The sequence below is a fragment of the Corapipo altera genome, unplaced genomic scaffold, assembly GCF_003945725.1.
Source record: "Corapipo altera isolate COAL_440 unplaced genomic scaffold, ASM394572v1 95, whole genome shotgun sequence".
NCBI lineage: Eukaryota > Metazoa > Chordata > Aves > Passeriformes > Pipridae > Corapipo > Corapipo altera.
The window spans coordinates 2756126-2780577 of NW_020884947.1; the positions used below are offsets into that span (position 1 = coordinate 2756126).

At 45.0% G+C, this 24452-nt stretch overlaps 1 long non-coding RNA gene across 1 annotated transcript; it reads left to right on the forward strand.

Annotated features, from left to right (window-relative positions):
- Positions 1–129: 129 nt before the first annotated feature.
- On the forward strand, positions 130–12330 carry LOC113956293. Its single transcript, XR_003530797.1, has 4 exons — positions 130–2186; positions 8464–8570; positions 8655–8796; positions 12241–12330. It is a non-coding gene; the product is annotated as an uncharacterized LOC113956293 (long non-coding RNA).
- Positions 12331–24452: the final 12122 nt, after the last annotated feature.

Consider the following 24452-nt stretch of genomic DNA (forward strand, 5'->3'; position numbering starts at 1 on the left):
AGGGGCGGGGCCCGGCTGAGGTTCCGCTCCTCCCCTTGCGCGGAGCCGTGAGGGGACGCGGCAGGGCTGGCACGGACCGGGAAACGGGAGGGAAAGGGGGAAAGAGGGACCGGGACGGGGGTGGGGGAGTCCGTGGTGGGGAGTACGGCAAGAAATAAGTCGGAACGGAAAAGGCGATACAAATGGGATGCGCAGAGATGCTGTAAAAACGCGTCCGGCACGAGCACCCGTGACCCCCCTCACAGTGCGCGGGCGGGAGAGGAAGACAAGCGGTGCTGCAAAAACGCGCAGGGAGGTTTTAAAGGAATTGCTGAACTCTACGCAATAGTCCGGCCTGCTGGGATAAAAAGGAGCAATGGGAAGCTCTCAGAAGTGCGGGCAGAGTTGCTGCCGGCTTTCCAGCCCGTGCCAGCACATGGAGCCGCCTGTCGTCATCTGGGTACACAGAATCCATCTACCAGAATAGCCCGGCTCCTGGCGCGCAGGCTGAGCAGGAAGGAGCCCGGCACCTTTCCTGTCCACACCACCCTATTCGCGCTGCTAGCTCTGCATCCTTATCTCAGATGGCTCCCGCACAACTGCTGCCTGAAACTGGCTGGTTTTAACGCGAGCAAGTAGTTTTAAAATAGGCGTATTTTAAGCTGTGCTGTGATCACACGTTGGTACATCTTCAGGCCAGAAGTGCCGAAGCCTGTAATCAGCTCTCCTGCAGGATGTCACTTAGGCATACAAGTGGTTCCGTTGGTTCTAATAGAGCTGTTTGGGTTAAGAGCTATTCAGCATATAGGAGGGATGCAGAATATTGTCTTGTGTGTTTATTCCTTGGCAAAAGATGTCAGCCAGTTTCCCTTTAAGAGGATAATAGCAATTCAGATAAAAACAAGGATTATGCTTTACTGTTTTTGCAGCATTGAGGTAAAGCCACATATACATTACACCTGATTTTGTATTAAATCTGTATCTTGTTGCCTCAGATGTACAACTGTAATGCGGCTCTTGAACATTGCTGAAACACAGATCACATTTTACTGACATTTAGTCCAGGCACAAGGGATAAGAGAAAATACAAGACAGTGAAGAAAGCAGCATTGTGATTGTAATTTAAGAGAATTTTATATCTGTTTGGAAAAAGTCTGACTCCGTGAGTTACAAGGTGGAAGGGAATTTGGTGCATAGATTACAAAGGTAAAAAAGAAATTGCTGCAACGTTTTCCACTCGCTGCTTGAACTGTTGAAATTCTGCTGCATATGGGTGAGACAGTGCAGTTTTTACTGTAAACCCATTGAAACTTATGGCAGTTTTGCTGTTAACTGGAAGTAGGTTTAGACACTATTTGACATTGCTTTCTGTTACGAAACAGCATGAAACCATATATGCATAGGTCTGTGTTGTCCACACAGGAAAGAAAGTTCCCTTTGCCCGACCACATGCATAGGGCACTTAGTGAAAAAGATGCAAAGAGGTATAGATAAGGCACCGTTGTTCTCTTCTGCAGCCACAGCAATCCAGCAGGACCTCAGATCTTCAGAACACCTATATTTCTTTGTATACGTGTCTAAATGTATCTTAAACTGTTTTGTACATGCGCTGTGGAATCAGTCACACGTCCGGAAAGGAAGACGAATGTGCTGGCTATATAAATGCACCTTGGTGAAGGTGGTATATGCTTGTATGAAAGCCTGGGATTCAGGTGTGGATTTACTGAGGCTCTGAAGGTCTGAAGCTTCTCCTGCTCTTCCCCACCAGACTATGAGCACACACTGTTTGCCTCCGGAAACGCACAGGAGTCCAAAGAAGCACAGCACTGCACAGGGCAGTGCTTCAGGAGGGTGCATGGCCTGTGCTGAGCACCCCACTGGCCATTGGTGACAATGAGCAATGAACAAACACTCTTCAGAGCTCTGACTGCTGACCTGAAGCTGCCTCAGCCTCCACTGCACTCCCTGGGACCCAAATCCAGAACCTCTAGCCACTCCTGGAGTAAAAAACATCAGACTCAATGTGATTGCTCTCTCTGCTGTTCAATGTGGGCAGAAATATTTTGAATATAGTTGTTTTAAGGTCATCAAGCACAATTTCACATTGATATTGTTACTTTCCAGGGCCCTGTCCTTCTAGCCTTCCCTGCATAGAAAGGCTCCTTCGGGAAGAGAGGAGCCACTGGAGCCAGCTGGACTGTGCATGAGTAAGTGTCATGCAGTGGTGCTCAGGACTGCAAAATGGGGACCAGTGCAATCACAAAAGCCAGCTGATCTCTGTTCATGGTGGCTCTTGGCCCCAGGAGTCATAAACTGGTTTAGTCTGCTTGAACTGTAAGAAGAATCCGTGTAAACCCCCCACACACACACAGAGCCCCTGCTGATGAAATCCAGAGTAAACCCACACGCATTTGGGAAGGACAATGTATGGGCTGGCTTATTCCAAACAAACAGTGACACACATTGACCTGTAGGTGCATCTCCCAGGGAGTGAACTCAACTGAGTCCATCTCAGGAGGCACTATAAAAACTTTAAATACCAAGAAGGAATAGTTCTGGATGTGTTTTTATTGGTGCCAGGGAACCAGGACTAGCCTTGGTGGTGTCAGTGTGGGTGCAGAGGTGTAAAATGGGTGTGAAAGAAGATCAACTGAATTACTTTAAGATCTGAAGGACAGGCTCTAAGATACATGTGCTCGAAGGCTTTGCAGATTTGCGTCTCTAAATAGCTTTTTTCCATTTCTACGAGCAAGCAGCAGGGACAGCTGAGTGCTAAAGAAACAGCTGGCCTTCAGTGATAAGGGGTAGCTGTCACTTCATGGTGAAGTTTGAAAAACTTTATATTTAGAAGCAGAAGGGACAGCTATCAGCAGCCACACCCCAAAACCTGAACTGTTTGCGGTTTCTTTGCCGCCTGCACTTGGTGATCGGAGTGGTACTATTTACAATTTTAAATGTTACAGTGCCTTTCTTTTCCAAAATCCGTCCTGTGGCATGACATAGTATGTGAGATCAGTGACATCAGAACAGCTCACTGCTGTGAGCTGTGGTGAGGGCAGAGGTCTGAAGCTGACAATTAATAATTCGAGCAACTTCATTCACTATTCCCCACCTGTGACCTTAAAGGAATAATTAGGCCTATGCTGCTTTTCATATTTGGCTCATTGCAGCTATTGAATGTATCTTTCGTCTATCTTTTTAAATTCCCTACTGCATCTTATCCCTATGTCCAAAGATAACCCCCTACACTGTGCCTTGGAGTCCATCCCCCTGTTTCCTTGAGTGTTGCAAGGTTTAAGTAATCAGCAAAGAGTTAGTTATCTTCCCACACAGGAGGGGATCTGCACTCAGGGCTGCCACTGACAAATTTCAACTCCCTGACTCAGCATCTCAAATCCCATTTAATTTCTCATCTTACCTGTGATTGAGATCATGAACTCTGTTTCCTAGGTGCAGAAGCCAAAACACCTGAAAGTTGAATAGAAAGAAGTTTCAGAAGTAACAGTTTTGTCAGTGCCCAAGCCCAGTTGAAGACACTGATTCTGTTTGCCAAGTAAAGTGAGATCAAAGACCGTTCTCCATCCCTGATTTCAGAGGGCAGGGCTTGGCCCTGTATCTCCTCTGGACTGCTACTGGTGCACGTGTGGCTTTTAGTCATCACTCTATTTTATGTGTGGTTTGCTTTTAGTTTGGGGTTAAGTTTTTTAAGTTTCAAGTGCCTGAAGATGTGTGGCAGCCCATTAGGGAGCTGCTTTCAGACCTTAAAGCTGAGGTTACGTGACATGAAGGTATGTGGGGTATTAGGGTTAACGAGTTGCTGCTGCAGTGTGGAGGGACTCTGTGGTGTGGAGGGGTCATGTCTGTGCAATCTCACCCCATGTGCTTCCTGGGTTGGTCCTTGACCTGTCACACCCCTTGAATTGTACTCAGGCATAGACTTGGAGAGTAGCTTGGTCCAGGATCACAGCAGCAAGTACTATGGATACTGTGGGGTCCTATGGACCCGAATGACTCCCACACATTTGAGTTGGTGGGCTCTCTACGTGATGCTCACTAGCCCAGCTTGCTGCCTGGCCTTGTCCAGTTGTTTGCTGCACTGTTTGAGTCACTGGCTTTCCCAAAACAATTGAATTTTTCCTGGTTTTGTTTGGGATTTAGCAAGGATTTATGTAACATTATAGTACATACAGCCTTAAAAGTCAAATCTAAAAAAAAAAAAAAAGGTACTTCAAACTGAATGCCAGTCCCTTGTAACGTTCATTTCTTGTTAATTGCTGTTATTATGAAAGACAACATTTGTATCTTAGCGTCCTTGAGAGTTTGGCTGCAGGAACCTCGATTGCCCCTCTCTACCAGCACTCCCTGAGCAGCGAGACGTGCAGTACCCTGCCGCCAGGCCCTGCAGCCATTTCTGTGATCAGGCATGAAATTATTCTTAACTGATTGAAGTGAGGAATGGATTGAAAAGCTTGAGAGACGCTGATTTACTCCCATCATCCTGCTCTGCCTAAACCATGCCTGGTGATTTTGAACAGCATCATCCTAAAAATCCTCTCTGAGGCTGCCACACTGGAAGCACTTCACAGAAGGCAGTGGTGTCACCGCTTTCATTTTAAAAGACGAAAAAGAAACAAGGCAGTGGTGAAACAATTGGCCAGCATCACTCAGCAAAAGCAGGAGAAGGGCTGGGAGAGGGCTGGGTGTCCCAGTCCCCAGTCTGGCATGTTTGGCATTAAGATATATGCAGAGTAAGGATTTGTTACACAATTTCAGATCTGAATCTCAGGCATGTCATGGTCTTATTACATTCCCTTGGTGTAGGAAAGGGACCTTGTATATTCTTGTATTGCATCAAGCTTCCACAAGGGGCTTTGTGTACACTTCTGTTGCATTAAGCTTCCACAAAATATATAGACTAGTGCAATGCAAAGAGGCTTTGAAGAAATCATGGCTCAGACACACTTTGTTAGAGTGGCCTTCTTGTTAGGTAACTTTGACAAAAGCCCATCATATAGCAGTAAAAGAATATTCAGCCTTAATGCTTAGCACCCTGCTGCAGTCCAGGACAGAGAGAGAAACAGAGCACGGTTGTGCACATGTGCTAGCAAAGGGAGCTGAAGCCAGCCTGCCTTTGGCAAACAGAATGTCCACTTCAGGAGGGAGGCAATTGGGCTTTATGAACAAAATGAGTCAGTAACAAAGTCTCAGCGACATCTATGCTTAGAACATGGCACTCACTTACTGCCATGGTCTGGTTGATGTGGTGGTGTTCGGTCACAGGTTGAACTCGATGGTCTCAGAGGTCTTTTTCAACCTAATTGATTCTGTGATTCTGTAAAGTAAAAAACCTAGCATTTTCTCTACCCGAGGTACCGGCATCCTGGGTATCTGTCAGTCTGATACCCAGACTGCTGAGTTTATAAGAAGAAGCTCCAATGAATTTGTATTGCACTTTTGTCTGAAAATCCGTCTGGATATGGAAGAATGAGTTCATGTGTCCTATGGAGACCAATAAAATAGACAGAGGCTGTTAGTTTATAGAATATTTATTATGGAGGAGGAACTGAGAAAGAATAAGTTATATTTACAAATTTAAGCATGGAAATTGCTCACCTGGGTGCTTGGACATGCAAAATCTTCTGAGTTGTAATCTGGGTGAATCAGCTTTTGAGATGAGAAGGAAATTAGAGGTGGACCCGTGATGTCTTTCCATACAGCCATTCTCCAGGAGCCAAGTGTCTGCATACCTATATGGGAGAACAGGTTTTTATCAGAGGACAGATATCTGTAACATATTTATAGGCCTGCAGTAATTATGTAAGCAAATTGCTGAGTTCTATTCCCAGTAGGGAAAAAATAATACCTAATGTGGCTGATGAAAATCTACTGCCAGCCATAGGATTCTGTCACTTATTTGTATAAGCTGTAAGGGAACCAAGTGAATCTGTGACGGGAAGATTGTAGTTGCATCCCATATTGTGCAGTGATGATAATACTCTGCATTTCTATAGTGTGTCCAACTCACGCATTTTAGACTGCTTAGTCAAGATTTTCCAGTCCAGGCCCTTAATAGATATTAGTAATTAGGTAAATAAAATGCTGTTCAGCTGAATGATGGAGGAGTCAGTATTGATCTTGAGCTTCATACTGCTGGTATTGTTGGGCCAGTGTTATCGTGGTACAGATAAGAGAGCTCGTACATCAATACACACATTTGAGAGAAGATCAAAACATCCCAGGTGGTAAATAACCTGAACAATTGCCTGTAGGACCTAAAATTAGAGATCAGCACAAAGACTTGGCAGGTGAATACTCAGCAGATGCTGTCTTATCTCTCTATTTGCTTTGGAAGATTGGGTCTGACCCAAAACATGTTGAAATCAATTTGTGTCTTCTCCTTTATTTCGATAGGCTATGCACCAGGCTCTAATCAGTTGTGGGCCTAATTAAATGATTTTCCTCATTGCAAGCTAATTACTCCTATGGAGAAATGAAACTGAATGTTAGATGAGCACTCTGTAGGAACGGTATCTGTAACGTATGGTTTAGAATAAAAAATTATGGGCTTGATTTCACACTGTCTTGTAATCTCTTATTCCACCTAAAGCAAGGAAAATGGCCAACTCTCTTTTCGTGGTATATGTACGGAAACAGTGAAGTGTCAGGTGGGATGACTGTAACAAGCTCCCTTCCTTATGCAACAAAAAAGCTAGTGCAAGCAGGAAATCATCAGCTTTCAGCATCCAAGAGAGGAAGAAGCTGCAACAAGGAGGTCAGATATCAGCAAAATGTTCTGTTGATGAGGACAGTGGGCTAGGCTACCTGGGGAACCTTTGGCACCTCCAGCATGAGAAGCTGGCAAGAGACTTGGCTCCAGCCTCAGGCAGGGGATGGAGCACCCAGGGACCTCCTGGGCCACTCTTGCCAGTGCCTGATTGGAGTTTTGCACCAATTTGGGGAAAAACGCAAGGTACAAATTCAGTGCCATCACTTTGTGGTGATGGGCCATTTGCTGTTCTTGGACAAACGGCAAAGCAAGTAACATAAAAATGTGAAATCTGCAGTAATTAATTAGATAATGGGAAATCAATCATGTAAATGACTATCTAACTGTTGTTAGACTCCTACTATAGCTGTGTGGATAGGACTGATTTAGTGATTACTTTTTTTAGGGCTCACAAGTGGGATGCATAGGTCTGGCCAATGATCCTATGTGCAGCTTCCCTATAATTTTTCCCAGCTAAACCTTCAAGATGAATGTTGGGTTCAGGGCTTTGCTTGAGGCGCTAAATCCCGGCAAAGGAAAGATCTTTGCTCAACAACCCCAAAACACTTCTTTGACATCATGGAGGTAAAAAGGAATGGCCTCCAAAAGGGACAACTTGCCAAAAGCAATCTTACATGCAAAAAAATACCACTTAAACTGCTCTGTGTGTTTGGGGACCAGAATCTAAGATGCTGTAGCATGGGGGGTTTATGACCCAGCCTTATGTAACCCACACAGCACTGTATCTGCTAAATGTGATGTATGCAAAATGCAAACCTTTCTATGAGTCAGCAGTGCCCTGGCAGCCAGGAGGGCCAACCTTGTCCTGGGGGGCATCAGGCACAGCATCTCCAGCCAGTCCAGGGAGGGGATTGTCCTGCTCTGCTCTGCACTGGGGCAGCCTCACTGTGAACGTTGAGGCAGACTGGGGCACTGCAATATAAGAAAGATATTAAGCCATTAGAGAGAGTCCAAAGGAGGGCAACAAAAATGGAGAAGGGCCTTGAAGAGAAGCTGTATGTGGTGTGGCTGAGGTCCTTGGTCTGTTCAGTCTGGAGAAAAGGAGACTGAGGGAGACCTCACTGAAGTTACAACTTCCTTGGGAGGGGAAGAGGAGGGGCAGGCACTAATCCCTTCTCTGTGGTGACCAGTGACAGGACCCAAGGGAATGGCCTGAAATTGTGTCAGGGTGGGTTAGATATTAGGAAAAGATTCTTCACCCAGAGGGTGGTTGGGCACTGGAACAAGCTCCCCAGGGAAGTGGTTATAGCACCAAGCCTGACAGAGTTTAAGGAGTGTTTGGACAACACTCTCGGGCACATGGGGGTTCTTGGGGGTGTCCTGTGCAGGGCCAGAAGTTGGACTTTGATGATCCTTGTGGGTCCCTTCCAACTCAGTATATTCTGTGATTCTATGATTCATCCTCAAGCAGATGTTTTACCCTGCAAGTGTCATGTGGGATGCCATGTCCTTTGTGTTGATTTTAGCACTGGGAGAAAATTTCAGTAACAAGGAGCTAGTGAGGTGGAAGAAACTGGGAGGCAGGATGGAGAATTTAAACTTACTTTATTTGTTTTCCTACCAGTTTTCCACAGGTTTGTTTTTTTTGCCTTGTACTTGGCTCTGTGTCTCTGATCCCTTCTGTCCTGTTTTTGTTCGCCTTCCTTTGTTGCTGATGGTTTCACGCTGTTTCCATTCCTCTCTTTCGTGTGACACAGATTCTCTGCCTGAGCCACGTCCAAGGTGTTGGACTCCCTGCAGTTACAGCACAGAGACCTGATACCCAGGACACAACTTCCTGCCTCACTGACAGTGCCTGCATTGTGTAAGTGAATGTGTGTTTTACCAGCCCACAGAAAAGAAGTTTCAGGGCATTACTTAATGGATTCTCCTTTTTCCACCTTCTCAGGACACTGGCAGCTCTTCAGCTCTTCTTCATTGTTGCTGGTCTCTTTGTATCTACAGGAGACTAGTCTAGATGACCTACACACAGTGAGAGAGCTTTTTCTAATGTAAAGACCTTACAGTCAACACAGAGAAAACAGACAAAGGTAGGAGAAAGTAGTTACGAATAAATCTTCCCTATGAAAGGGGAAGTAGAAAAACAGAAAAATCCCTGGATCTCTTTACTAGAGGAATGGGATACCTGTAGTAACTTGTAGCAACTTGGATACCTCTAGTGCAGTTCAGGGCTTTCCCCACAAAATGGTCCTTCTGTTCACTGGGACCAGTGTAACACAGGGATGGACTTTCACTTTTGCCTCCCATTTGGATGTGATAAGGATGGTGAAAGGTAGACCTATATCAGACAACTGCCATGACAGTATTAGGAAAGGGCATTTCACCACTCACTCACATGAGAAAGTGTAAGTCATGCCAGATCACTCTGTCAACTCTCTGTTTTTGAATTAAATGATGAGGGTTGTTTAAGCGTTATGTATGCTGTCAGTTATGCCAGGGGGTTGAGAAGATTAGTAAAAGTATATTCCCTTTGTATAAAAAGATAGGTGTAATATTCAGAAGTGCACTGGTTCGACTTAAAGCTTTAACTTCTAATAAACATGTCTGGAGTTTGAAGGCGCCCCTGATCTATGGCTACAAGGTACTGTAATTAGCATCCAAACTCCTGTGAACTCAGGAAGTCCCTGAAGAGAGGTAACCCCTGATTGCTGAGCAGTAGTACTGCTCAGTTCTGAAACATTATCATAAACTACCCAATAACTGTGAATGAACAAAGGCTGACACAACCGGCTACAAAAGGTAGCTTTTGTTGAGACTCAAGGAGCCAAGACTGGTGCCAAAAGTGGCTGGAGCAGGACCTTGTTATGACCTTGTGCGAAGCAGCACCGGTCTTGCACCCAAGGGGAAAGACTTGGTGCTGGGGTAGATTGGCCCTACTCTGTGGGTCAGTAGTGGGGGAACAGGTTGTCTCTGGTGAGGGGAAAAAAAACCCAGGAGGTGGCAGGTTCTTGGTCCACCCCTGCTTATTCCTCTATGACTGGCCAAACAATACTCTTAAAGTCTTCTTTGACATCGAGCAGAAAATCCTCATCCTAGGACTCATTCTTGTGTTTAAAGCCTTACCTCTGCTTTCCAAATTCAGATATGTGCTTTACACTAGCAGGCAGTATGATGGCTTAATGAAGAAGAGGTCAGTATTATTACTTCCACGTGACCTCTGTTTTCATTGTCTGTACCTCTGACATCTAATCAAACACATTAAACTATCCAAAATGCACACATCTGGGCTCTTTGTAGAGTATGTTTGTTTTATTTTTTTAAAGCTTTGCTCACCTGTGGAGTCTACTATTTATTGTATGATGCTTTTTGCCACTTAGGCACTATGCTTAATCAGATTTGTAAATTAATTCTCTCCTGGGGTTTCTCTTTGTGTGTTCAGAAAGCATAAAAAGTGTTCATGACATGCTTCAAAACACACACTGGTTACATTAGTCATCCTCTCAGCATAATGGTTTTATGGTGCACACTTTCAGTTAAAAAAAGCCCACATTTCCTTTAATCCAGTTTCTTTCCCCCACTTTTGATCCCTAGAGTTATGTTACATGTTAGTAAACAGCTAGCAACACACAGAGGCTGTAATTGCCTTATTGCCTTTTTTTTCTTGCTAGAGGAAAAGAGCTACTGTTTACATCTTGAAATATCTGTTATTACTTTTTATGATATATTCAACTGAAAACATTTTCAAACAGAAACTTTGCCTTCTTCTGGCAGCTGGAATGCTGATTGCAAAAAGGAGTGCTGCTGAATCATGGCATGCCTTCCTCCTGCTTTCCCTGAACCATTTCCCCCTCCTGGCAGTCCCAGCCCATCTCAGGGCTGAGGCTTGGATGGGAAAGGGCAGCCTGATGGGGAGCACCAAGCTCTCCATCAGTGCTGCCCCCATCTTCATGGATGGACCGTCCCTCACTCTCCATGCCCCTTCCTTGTCAAGTTGTTCAAAACACCTCCTAGTCAACAAAACTTTTCTGTGGCAAACACTGCCATGTGGGAAAGGATTTTCACAGCAGAAAATGTCACTAACGTTGGTGAAGAAGAGGGTGCTTGGCCAGCACTGCAGGCCCCTTGGCGAGAGAGGAGGGCTGCCGTGGCCATTGAACCACAGCCTGAGAGCTACAGGGACAGCAAGCGGCAGCACATCCCTTTGGGAGCGAGGGATACTTCTCAGAAGTCAAGTCCACAGCCAAGAAGTCTAGTTCCACAGACAAATGTGGTTGCAGTCTTCTCTTTATGCCAGTGGGACCCAGGGAAAAATCTCTCCTCATGATTCTGCATGCTCATCCTTGTTCTCTCTAGGCAGCCTTATCTAAACACCCCACCCCACCCCACACACTCCCCCAATCTCTCAGCCCTTTGTGTTTCACAGGAAACAAGTAGATAAACCACAGCTCTCAATTTCCTAGTTATGCAAAAAAGTAGAAACTCCTACACTTTCAGAAGCTCAAAAATGCTGAAGTGGTTGGAAAAAAAGGCAAAGAGAAGACCTGAAACCGAATGGGGATTTCACACTGTGGATGCTGGGATGTCGTAGACATTACAAAGATGTGAGGGTGCTCTCATACCACACTCACTCATACATGTGTTTCCTGAAAGAGAACAGCAGTGGATGGTAGATAGAGCCCCATCTTTGAGGAAGGACCCGGTAGGAGGAAAATCTTTTGTCTGATGGAGCAATCCTTGATTCTGAGAAGAGCAAACATTGCGTTGATTGCTGCAGAGAGGAACTTGCTCAGCTCAGTGGGGAGGAACCTGGCTCTAGCACTGCTCTCCAGCAGGACCCTGGGGATTTCTAGACATGTTTTTGGCTAGACCATTTCTTCTCTCCCAGCTTCCCTCTTTCCCTGGATCTGTGCCTGCCTCAGAGCTGTGGGATAGCCAGATTCCCTCAGGACTTCACCCATTCTGCACCAGTGTGGGCACATGCAACTGCAATAAATGCATGTGATGGAGCCCCAGCAAGAAGCCAGAGGGCAGCTATGCCTGTGCTGTTGCTGCCCCACTTCTGAGTGATGCAGTCACTGCCGGTCCCGTTGCCTTCACCGTGGCTGCCAGGGCACGTGTTTGTGTTCCTGGGACACCTGGAGGGGCTGAGCTCATCCCATCAGAGCAGCTGCTTGTTCCCCTTCTCCCTGGTTTCACATGTTCACTCTCAAATCTTCTCCTTCTTGACAGTTGGTTCACAGCACGTGATTTAACCCCTTCCAAATTTTCCCACGTTAGGTAACAATTTTGGGAAATGGGATAGGCATCCAAATAAATGCACCTGGAGGGTAAGTGGGCTGTGCTGAATGCAGCCTGTCAGAGGGTCCCTCTCTCAACTGCCATTAGCAGGTCACGCTGCAGCTCATGGTACCGGTACTTGTGGAGCCTGTTTTTTCCCCAGTTCCTATATCATAAAAGCCTGTACATGTCTCTGTATTCTTACTTGCTATTTCCTTGTTCAAACTTTTTTTTTTTTTTTTTCCTTCGGGAGACAGCAGAGTGACATGGAGGAAGGAGGATTCCCTGATTCTGGTGAGTTCTGGGAACGAGTGCCACAATTTTCAGCCAGATGCCAAGAAACCCAGGTAATTCACAGGCACAACTCACATTTGTTTCCTTAGCAGCTCTTCTGTTTTCCGGCACATTGTCAAGGACACAGGGAGAGGAGAGGTTCATCAGGCACTGCAGGCAGCTGCCCAGGCTTGCAGGCAGCTTCAAATTTTAGGACCAAATCATGAACCACAGAGGACTGACTGGCAGCAGAGCAGGGGCAGGGCTTTCTGCAGCCTGTGCTGCTGCCTCCACATCAAACTACCCTTGGCCTGGTAGAGCTGTGCTGTCTGCAGGGCAGCTGCACCAGCTTCTCCTGGATGAGGACCTGCTGCCCATCCCATTCCAACTCTGCCTCAGCCTCCTTCTCTGTTCCCACATCGGGAGCAGAACATGAGAGTGGGTGTCTCTGTGGCTTTCCAGTCCCTGCTTTATCCAAGAGGATGTTTGTTTCCTGCAGAGAAAAGCACAGTCAGATGTCATGCTAGAGGAAAATCAAACACAGGGCCAGACTGGTGTCTTTTACAAGTCTATGTAGAGATTTCATCAGAGCTTAACTTGGCTTGTCAAACCAAGCTCTGATTTTGTCCATTGCTAGTGGACAAACTTGGGGGACTAACGCAGGGACAGGTAGATGCTCAGTTTGTTCCCAGTGTGGTGTGTCACATGGGGCAGTCCCAGTTGGAGTGTGCACTGGTTATCCTGTATTGAAAATGGGAGTGCTGACACTGACCATGCAGAGCTCTGGGAATGGAAAGATATGATAATAATGCGGCAGAACCTGCACATTGCTGGTGATCTGCTGCTGAATGGTGCCACATGGCTTCACTGCGTGATGCTTGTCCAACACATTTGTTGCTCCAATGAAACTTGGTTCCTCCAAAACACCACATATGCTGAAGCTGTACAGGTTGTCCCGTGGTAGCATTAGGTGGATCAGGAAGATGGACTTTTTAGGTGGGGAAGGACCTTACCACCCCCTCCTATTGGTGGCCTTGGGAGTGATTTGGAGAATTTCACACCAAAGGATCTCGACTCCCCCAGTTTCCTGAATCTTCCTGTTGTCACTTGCAATTCCTTTACCTGTATCCATTGTGGAATGGCTAATTGTGCCCATTTCAGCCTAACATTGTCCTGTTTCCTCTTGGTTTCTGCTGACGATATTACACATAGCAATCATTTTTGGTCACGGATATTTTTAATTTTGTTAATTGAGGTACTTCTCATAACAAAAATCTTTCTTAGTCTGGTTACTGTTTTCCCTTATTGAGAATATTCATTCAGCAATTACCTTTGCCAAAGATGATGTAGTGCAAGCAGGTGTCACAGCCATACTTTCAGCCATACGGAAAATACATTCCATTTCTGACAGCAATCCTGCTGTTTCAGTAGAAGGCTACCCCATGCAGAGATAGGCTGGTTAGATCAAACTGTACTAATTGCAGAGTGATTTGGAAATCTGTTCCACTTGCAAACAGAATGAATCCAACACTTTGTAACGTTGAATTAACAAAGGTCACATTTCATAAATATTACCAAGCAATTTTCATAGATAATGCAGCAGGCTAGTTAATGATTAGAGCAGTAAACTTCTGACGTAAAGCCATGATGAATAAGGGACATATTTTTAAAGCTTCTGTTATTATTGCCTTGGGGATCTTAACTAAAGGCAGCAGAAATTATTAGTGTCCAACATATATTCTAAAATCTCTTCAGTTTTCCAGTTCCTAACACAAAAGCCATTGGGAAGACCAGATATAGCCTGATGGGTTATATGATTTAAAGATATGTCAGATCCTCAATGGGAAAAAAGCATGTTGGCTTCAATCTAGTTCTACTGGATTCTGCACAGTAAAAACCAGCTTCAGTAACTGGTGGGAATTGGCAGAGCTAAAGCTAAGAAGGGATGCAATTCTCCCTCTTGTTCCAAATGCTGGATCTGCTGGATTAGGGCAGCAAATTTTAGTAAAGATCTAGTTCTGCTCCTAGGACTGACCGCAGAGATCCTCTCCTGAGACTGGGTCCAACACTGTTTCTTAGATGGAATGGTATTCAAGCAACCTGAGCAGTAACCTTGATCAAGTCTGTGGGATTAGCTCTGTAGGGAAGCAGTATTGTACATGTCATATGTGAGGGAAGGTGGTGGAACAAATCCTGGGATAAAACAGGAATCTTGGGCCCACGTACCAAGAGAGGACTTAAAACCAGAGAATGTAATTTTCCAGGATTTAGTTAGACATGTTTTGTGTCCAAGAGCCCCTCACTCACAGACAATCCATATTTCCCAGTGGAATTTTATCTTCTGTGAGCCATTCATGTCTGAATTTTATGGGGCAGAAAATCTTGGTATGCAACTGTGGGACAACTGTCATCCAGTAGTGCTTAAGGGTGGAGGGCTTGGGAATCAGCAAAATTCCAGCAAGCATTTTATATTTTTTTCATCCAGAAGAAACCTAGAGGGATAGAAAGTGGCTAGTGCCACTCTGTAATGAATTTTTGAGAGAAATGACATGTGAAATGTGCAGCCCTTTGTGAAACATGCAGCGATGTCCAGGCGCTTGGATGGAACCTGTTCCATCTCTATTTGGGAAAGCTGTTTGACAAGGTGAAACACAAATTGTCCATGCAGTGATGCCATTTGGACACAACATGTTTTAATTTTCAATTTTTACATGTTCATGCTTTGAGAGCATTACGAACCTAAACCTAAAAATGTAATTCCTTGAAAACCTAGTGCAATTCAAGTGACACCAAAAAAAACAAACAAAAAACCCACAACAAAACAAACCTCCAACATTCATGCAAACAGCAGCTCAGCTAAACATAAAACAACTCAATTGTGGAAACCAGCCCCAAAAACAATGAGCACCACTGTCAGAAGAAACCTAGAAGGCTTTTCCCACAGCTGGGGACCCCGCCAGGCAGAGGTCTGCAGGGTTGCTGCTCCCTGGAGGGCTCACCCTGCCTGCAGCCAGCACTTTCTCCAGCCCTGCCTCTATCCCAGCTGGAATGGGCTGAAAAATAACTGGAAGTTTCTTGTCAGAGCAGACGCACGGCACAGCCAGTTCTTCGCTGACAAACGAGCAAAAGAAAACAAAATATCACACTGTCATTTAAAAATAGCTTCAGTAAAAATACCACAGGGAGTGCTTTCACCAAGCAGAGATCAGCGACTGATTAGGGAGGGTTATCAGTGTACCTGGTGCCGGATAAAACCCGATCCTGCTGCAAGGCATTCTCTCTCAGTCAGAGTGTGGGTTTGTGCTGAATGCCTGAGAAACTCTAGAAGTTTTCTGATAATGCAGGAGTTTGAAACAAGGAGTTTCTGCTCTTCACCTGCAATGCAGCTGTAGAAAAGCTCCATGTGGTCTGATGCTGCCAAGTGGCACTCTTGGAGTTTGGTGGGACAGGGCCATTCCCTGCTCGTGCCAAATGCAAGCTGGCCTGGTCCGCTGCCAAACTGGGGTGAGCTGCCCTGTACAAGGGTGATCCCCTCCTGTAAATTGTAGTGAAAGCATTTGTAAAGGATGGGCACCATTGCAAAGTTCAGTCTAGGTTTGGAAACTTCCACAAGTGATATCTGTGCCTTGTAGCCATGCTCTGAAGTCAAATAGTTTGAACACAGACTTGAGTGATTGAGTGTTCTTGCAGGGTCATCAGTGTTGTTTTTAAAACACAGCATATATGTGCAACAGTTTTCCAATGGCAAAGCTCAAATTGCATGACCCAAGATTTAGGGTCATTGGAACTTTTAACATTCCTTCTGGTCTTCAGCCTCTTGATTCTGCTTATACAATGAATTTAGGTGTTAAAGTCAATGTATTTTTCTTGCTTTGTTTATTTTGAAGTAATCAAAGCATCATTTAATTTGCAATTCTTGTTTGGGTCTATTTGCATTATTCTAATTATTTCACCCAATAGGAGAATTAATATTCACTAGCTGAAGAAAATCATGCAATGAACAAAACCCACCAGTTTGCTTATGAGACTCTTGAACATATTTCAAGAAAAGAAGAAATTGGTGGAAAGACAGCAAGAGCAACTCCTGAGCTCTTCTGAGATGGTCTCATTTGTTAGTTTACCGTGGTCCCCTCAAGAGGTACCTTGACTCATCACTTGTCTAAAACTTCATAGTTGGAGCCACAGCTGAAATCCAAAGGGTTGAAGCACTGTCAGTACTGAAGAAAAAAAAATCAAGTGTATTAGAAGCAAAGCAACTGGACAAGTAGCTTTGCTAGGTCAAGTGTCATTCTCATGACCTTAAGATTAAAGAGCTTTCCTGTTTTTATGTATCCTGACTGTTTTTTACATGTGATTGCAAAAGCAAAGCGCAGCACAATGAAAATATGTGCAAAACCATCAAAACCATAAAAAGATATAAGTGAGGTAACATGGTGACCTACCCTAAAGCAGACAACCATCAGGCTGGGGCTGCCCTCACAGCTGGCACCTCTCCACAGCTGCCTGTGTCCTCTGATGGTTGGATCACATCACATGCAGCATGCTCAGGTAGAATCCCTGCTTCCACACTTGGGATTCAGGACACGGGATCTATTGGCCTGCCAAAGCCACTTCATGGAGTGGGCACCACCCCAAGAGCACAGCAGGGTCTGGAGTCAGCGTGGTGCTCCTCTGCTCCTGGGGTACATCTGCTTACAGTCAAGTTGTGCAGCAAGTCAGGGGACACAGAAGCCTCATTTTGGGTCTCCTTTGCAGGAGTGCACATCCCCATGGGATCATATTGCACCCCTCCTTTCCCCTCCCTTTGCCTCATCCCCAAGATCTTGGCCATGCAGAGTTCCCACCATTCTTGCTCTTCCAGGTTATCTTCAAAACACTGCCTTGGGTGATTCTTTCATTTCCTCAGAGAGCTGCATTTCAGAGATTTCCCTTCCTGCACAATGTCCATTCCCTGGTGGGATCCACTTGGGCCATTTCTGGGGACAGTTACAGATCCATCACACCATTGGCTCTGCTGTCCCATCTTGAGGCCAGTTTAATAATAGGAGGTTATTTAGGACTGGTGCTTTACTACAGTAATGAGTTACTGTTCTTCAGGCTGAGGGAACAGCAAGTGACACCTTAGACCTTTCACTCCCAGATCTGTTGTTTCTGCCCCAGGCACCACCTGAAGGGAAAACCAGCTGTCCCAGCTCACCCAGTAAACCATGAACAGCAAAGGTGGAAAAATACAACTCCCTCACCACAGCCTGAAGCCATGTCTACTCAGCCTGGACCAGCAACTCCAACAGTTTTGCTGCTGAGATCCCCTACAGGAAGGATAATACTGAATGCACGTTGTCAAAATGCCTTTTAGCGATAGTAGGATACTCTCTGCACCAGGCAGAGGAGGATACATATGAAGCCTTAAGCTGTTCCAGTCTTCACAGAGCAGCAAACATCAAAATACATGTGGCTTCATTGAGACATGTTGTTTTCAAAGCCCTGTGCGATAGCACCAAGTGGCATAAATCAGAATTATCTGTCACAAATTGTATGTCTCCATGGCCATTTCTCCAGTCCCGGCTGAGCAGCAGCTCAGACTCTCTGAGACAGCAAGACTAGAAAGAAAGCAAAGAAATGGCAATGCAGGAGATGGGGAGGTGGTAAAAAAGCAGTGATGCCTGAAAAAAAGGTTGAAATGCATCCCAATAGAAAGTAGTGCTGAGGATGTGTTAGGGCAGGAACATGAGGGGCTTTCCTGCTTCCGGAGAATGCAGAACTGGTTCCAAGAGCTGCTTTCTTTAGCATCAATTTCAGAGTTAAGATTTTGGCTTTTTTGTACGAAGAAGTGGAGGACTCTGCCCCAACATGCACATTCTGCAGCCCCAGGGTGCCCAGTCTTCTTCTAAAACTCTGCAAAACTTAGAACAGCTTTCAGTTAAAGCTCAGCCCATCCCCAGGGAACCTGTGGAGCGAGGCCAGCAGCACATCCTCCTTGAAGCAGGCAACTGTGCTGCTAAATACTTCACATTCTTCCAGGACACTAATCCAGACTGGAAGATGCACTGGAAACCTGACACGGAGGTTACTCAGCCTAAGACATTTGCCTCAGGGAACTGTTCAGAATAGCAACAAGTCAAAACCTCAGTCCAGACCTCAACTCCAAATCCAAGCCATATCCCAACCAGCCTCAACAGCCTAAATGCGAGGAGTCATAACCTGTTCTGGAGACAAACCCTTTGGCTCTGTATCCCAGGTGTTGTGCTACTGCCCATCTGTGGTATTTAAAAGCCTTTTTTCTAATTTATCTCCACAGCTGGGCTTCTATTGGGGTGCTGTCCTTCTCTCCATAAGTCTCTGCCAGCTTTGGTTTGAGTAACTCATTGCAAGACACATCTCATCAGAGTTGTCTTAAAACATAGGTAAGTTTCAGTTTCTTTTCACCTTCCAGTTTGGGTGAAGTCACCATGCCCATTTTCCTTTGGTATGTGAGCAGGTTAGCAGTGAACAGCAGTGTGGCTTGGACTTCCACTGCTGAATGGCTTCTGGGCACTGTGCTGTGGTAACTGAACAACTTTGCCCACATCCTTTGGGTCTCATAAGCATTTCCCATATATGAGGTCAAGATATTAAGAGCAGATATTGTAGAGTGCAACACCAACATGTCCTACTGAGAACAAAAGCATTTGCTGAAAAATCAAGTAAAAAGTAATTTGTCCATTAACAAGAGGTTCAGTGCTGAGATCAGCGTGCCAGGGCTCACAATTTCTACACCAGCTCTGCTGCTCTGGCATTTGGGGGTCAGAAGCTGAGATGGGCTGTATTTTTGGAAAGGAGAAGTCCTGTTCTTAGTTGGATTCAAGCATATAGCAGTCAGGACAAGAGCTTCATAAATTTATTTCCTTCTCCCTGCCTCACTCATCATTGACTTGTTCCCACACTTTTTGCCAGCCTGTAGCACCATTTTCATTTTCCCCACAGATTGCTGTGCTTCTTCTGTGGAGAGATAAGCTCGTGTAAGAGAGGCTTAGGCAGAAAGAAAAACAAACAGCCAAGGTCCGTATTTTAAGAATTATTGAAATATATTCTGGTATCACTTATTTCTTAGACCAAGAAATCATTTGTATATGTCAAAAACCTAAAGAAAACCCTGAAGTGTTGAATTTTCCCTTTCTATCACCATAGTTATTAAAAGAAGGAACCATTTGCCATCTGCTTCTGATGACACTACGCCCAGGTGGTCTTTCCACTTGTCCCAGAGTTTGTCCTGGGGTGCTGCTGTGCTTTGCTCATTACTGCTAATGCTGTCGTTCTGCAGGTTTATGGGAAGATGCAGCAGCACAAAGATTTTCAAATCCAGGTTTCAGAAAGAAATGAGAGACATGTATCTCTCCAGTCTGTTGGGGGAAAGAATGAAAAATAAATTGTTCTGGTGATATGCAGTTGCTGGCTATTAATTCCTTTGAGGATTTTGTATTGCTTCCAAGGCAAATATAAGATTAGCTGATGGAGTAATGGAGTAGCATGGGATACAGATCACATAGAGGTTCTTGTAACACAGATGTTATTTATTTAGCCTGTGCAGAGCAGAGCTACTTACAGATGTAATTTTTTATGTTCAACATGTTATCTATCTGCCCAGTAGCCCCCCACATAACCTGAGAAGTCAGGGATGCTGCCTTTGTGAGCCCCCAGCTCCCAGGCAGGGATGGCCGCCCCTTATACCCACCCCTGCTCAAGCAGGTGCCCCATCAGGGTGTCATGGTACTGCCACTTGTCAACATGGAGAGATGAGCAGGTAAAAAAGCAACAGGGCTGTGAGAGGGCAAGTGGAAAACAGGTCTCGGTCACCTGAAACCTTCCTGCTGATTCACCCAGCTGCAGGGGCTGCCCGTCCCAGCGCACCAGTCAGTGGTGGTGCTTGGAAGAAATGCTGCTTCTATAAGAATGCTGCTATTTTGTAAAAGCATTTTCAGGACCTTCCAGTGCCAGATATCCAGACGTGCTAATGTAAAATGCATTAGCCCAAGCAGCAGGAGCTCTGGGGCTGCTGGCGCCATTGAGTTCCACTCATTTCATCTTTATTATAAATACTGCATTGTCGTCTCATTCTTTTCTCTCATCCTCTCTTTGGAAAAGAATTATAAGGCTCTAGTTGACTGGTCCCTTTGACTTAGTACAGTTGTTAAACCACAGGCAGTAAATACCTCTTTCAATTGTTTTAGGCGGATGTATTTATTTCATTGGAACAACTGAATGAAATCTTGTAAGAGCTAAAAAATCCCCCCTTTCACGGCAGCTCCGCGCTTCTACCTCCGAGCCGAATGCAAAAGAAACTCCTCCTAAACCTACCGTGTGAAACCAGCCCACCTTCAGGCTCTCTCCCACTCTCGGCTTAATTTTTTTTTGGTTCAAAACGTATTGAAGCCTCGAAAAGACTCACCGCCTACTTGCAAATAGTGATCTTTCACCAGGCAGATCTCAGCTGACAAATGTTAATTGTTATGCAAACTATCCAGAAGATGAGCTCTTCTCCCAGGACCGAAGGGCAGCCACCTCCCAGATGAAACAAGGCAGCTGTTTAAACAGCGCGGGGTGCGCTGCCCCGGCTGCCAGAGCAGCGGGAGAGCGGAGTGGTGCTAGCGGAGCTGGAGCTGTGCCATGCCACCATGGTTAACACCCCCGCTTTTGTGGAGAAAACCTCCACAACACAGCTCGGGAACTTTAACTGACCCCGTGCGACCAGGAAAATGATGCTGTTTCAGGGGAGAACAGATATAAAAGTTGATTCTTTGGGCTCACGCGGTGGGATGCTCCCCCCTGCAACTGGGGAAAACAAATTCTGGTTGTTGGGGCAGGATAGGGGTGAGAGAGCAATGCTTTGACAACCTAGAGGATTTGACAGGGACCAGGGATGCTGAGAATGCCATGCAAGCCTTGTTCTTACCTGGAGGCAGGTTGTTGCCTGAGGCAGGTGGTGTTTTTGGGCCGTGGCTCCCACTGGAATCCCCTGGGGAGCTGGAAATCAGCTCCCCTCTCTTGGGAAAGGCACGTTTTAGTTCTACTGATGCTGCTTATAACTCCACCATAGGCTGAAGGGAAACTTCACCATGCTATCAGTTCATTTTTCCTTCCAGTCCCATTTAGTTCCTGCTCCTTCCCTCCTCGGCTGCTCTTGGTGCAGGGCTGCTCTGCCCAGTGCACAGTCTTTGGGATCACTGTGAAGCATGGGAATCACCCTAGAGAAAGAGAGGAACTCACCATGGCTGCTTGTAAAAACCATCCTGAGAGGGCTAGTGGGAATTTGTACGAGTAGCAAGTCTTGCTCTTTGCCTGCACCTGTCCAGCCCTCAGAGAGCACAGCCTTGGCAAGGAGAAGGTGGTTCAGCAGTGCAGAACAATTCCAGGAGACCAAGGTCCCACTTGTTATTCCTGCATTGAGTCTGTTGGGTCAGGCTGGCTGCAGAGAAAAGTTACATTTCAAGCCCTGTATGAGATGTGCACAGAGCCCACGAACTTAGTGTGTTGCTAAATTGTGTATCAGCCACTTCTGGGCTAAAAGAACCACCACTTTTCTGGCTATCAGATGACATGGAAAAATGTTTCTTTCCTGGCAGTTACTTTGGATAATTTAAACAGGTTGCTGTGCTTCCTGATGAACACGCAGAGAACTCTACTTCTGTTTGTGGCTGTGCTGACTTTATGAGCGCTGTATTTGACCAGGGCTTCATACCACTTTGTACTCCTTCGAACTGGTTTTGGAGGTTTTGTTGTTTGTTTGTGCATTTGTTTTAACTTTTAAGGTAGCTTTGTGTTATTGCAGCTGGGAACTTCAGTTTGGTTTTGTTTGGTTGGTTTTTTTTAATAAATAAAATGCTTTATCCCACTTGTACCTGCATAGTCTTCAGCTGTATAGGACTCCATGAGTTTGACCCAGTGCATTTTGAGACAAAAATACATAGAAGGGGAGAACAGAGGAAGGACTATGATTTGAAGATTCAGACAACAAGGAGAAGTTTTCAATGATTCTTACTTTCTTGAAATGCAATAGCAACATTTTCTTTGACTTCAGTGGCAGAAGGATGGCAGTCTACTTAAAAGGGAAAAAATTGGCATTTAACCCAAAAAATCTGTTCCAAGCTCACATCTCCTTCCCTGTTTTTGCATCAGTTCCCAGTATCAGGCTGAGCAGAGCAGCCATGTGCTATTTCCATGCTCCACTTTGCCCTTCAACAGCTCTGTCTGGCAATTTATTTTACACAATATGGTAAAACTCCTTCCCCAAAGGGCTGTAAAGCCATGGATTCAGTTGCCAGGGAAGGCCACTGATTTCCTCTCAGCAAGGGCACTTGGCTTGGCCCACAGTGTCCATGGTTGTTTTCAACTGAGACTGAGCTGATAAGGGGATTTCCTTTCAAGTGGAAAAGCATAAACTATGTTCATATGCAGATAATTTCCTATTTGTTGGATTTAGTGTAACAGGCTGAATTTCTGGCCTGTCTCTCCAGCACTCTCCGACCACATGAAACATGTTCTGAGTGGGAGTTGTTTTGCCAGAAGCTGGAGAGATGCCACAGTGCAGCTGGCTGTGGATGGCAGAGGTGGAAGGACATGACCAGTCCACTTTACTCTGCTTTTTCTATAAGGAGGTAACACAGACCACAGCACCTGCTTAGCATTTGCTCCCGTGTTCACTACAGGTGCTTATACCACTGACCCACCATTTTATCTGGGCAAAGTATGTATATTTTGAAAAATAATTTTAAAAAAGAAACCCTTGAAGCATAACTAATGCCTGCTGAGCCACCTTCAGGACTCAGTGGTTTTGCAGGCAAGTAGGACCATGCTCAGCTAAGGAGCAGAAGAGATGAAAATACATGTGTAGTAGAGGAAGGATTTACTGAGAAAGCTGGTAGAAGATTCCCAAACTATTAATGCCCAGGAGGAAGGGCATATCAAACCAGCAGTACTTCGTGTTCATCTGGGAAACCTACTCCATTCCTCTCTGCAGGGATTTCCAGAGGGTAAGACCCCAGTTCACAGCAAACTGATAATTATTAGTCTTCTATGTATCAATTTACACTTGCAAAGCACCTCAGGATCCCTCCCTGCAGGAATTGTTCATGTTTATTGTATTATCTGGGGGGGTTATATTGCATTCACTGCAGTGACTGCCAGGGGAGTATGCTCTTGAGGTTTAAAGATTAAGCTTTTATTTAAATATATATTCCTCTAATGTTACACATCTGGTTTTGCTTAAACTTGTTTTAGAAATCCTTTGTTTTCTGGGTCATTTACTACTGGTCCATCTAACTCTCAGGCTGTGGATGTTACCAGCAGCTCCACCTGAGCCAGTGTGCTTTGAAAGATCAGGACTCTTCCAGTTTCAACCTCCTGGGAATCTGTGTGTGGTGGATCAATGTACATGAAGGTTTTACAGAGGAACATCTTAAAGTCTCCTTTGCTTTATACTCCAAAAGTCCATAAAGTAATAAAAACATCTCTGAAAAACAATAAATACCTTACATTTTCTGGGAGTATTTAGTGCTTCTTGAGTCCTTTGAGATTTGGGCTGATGTCTTTCAAGAAACAGCACATAGCTCTGGCCCACACATCTCTATACAATCTTCTGGTTCTAGACAAAGTTTTTTAAATTCTGGGGTGCTGTCTGTCCTTTCTGCAGTAGGATCTTGTCTGTTTATGTCTTCCAGTTTTGGAGATTTTTGCTCTTTTTTTTTTTTAAGTAGAAGTTTTGCATGAAAACCCAAGTGCTCTGAGGACAGCTGATGGTCCTTGATGCCTTGAGTTGAAGCTTCTACTGTAAAAGGGCCATTAATCAGCACAGAAAGTTAAAGTTAATAGAAGAATTCAAATAGAACTTGTGCAGACCTAGGCAGGTCCACCAGGCCATGCGTGTGTGTATATAAACACATATGTATGTACTTACCTATGTCTGCATTTATACACGTATACAAATATAAATGAAAAAAATATATGCTGCATTCCAGCAAGAAAAGTGTCAATATAGAAAGCAGTACCATCTTCCTAGTTCTGCCCACTAGAACTGTGTAACCCTAACTATGCATTAGAATTTAAATGGTGTAAAATAGCAACATTTTTTCAGCTTTTGGTTTTCAGGGAACTTTTCTCCTCTAGAGTTTCTCAGCTTGAGAAAGTACTAAACTGCACCGTGGATTCCTGTACCTTGTGCAGC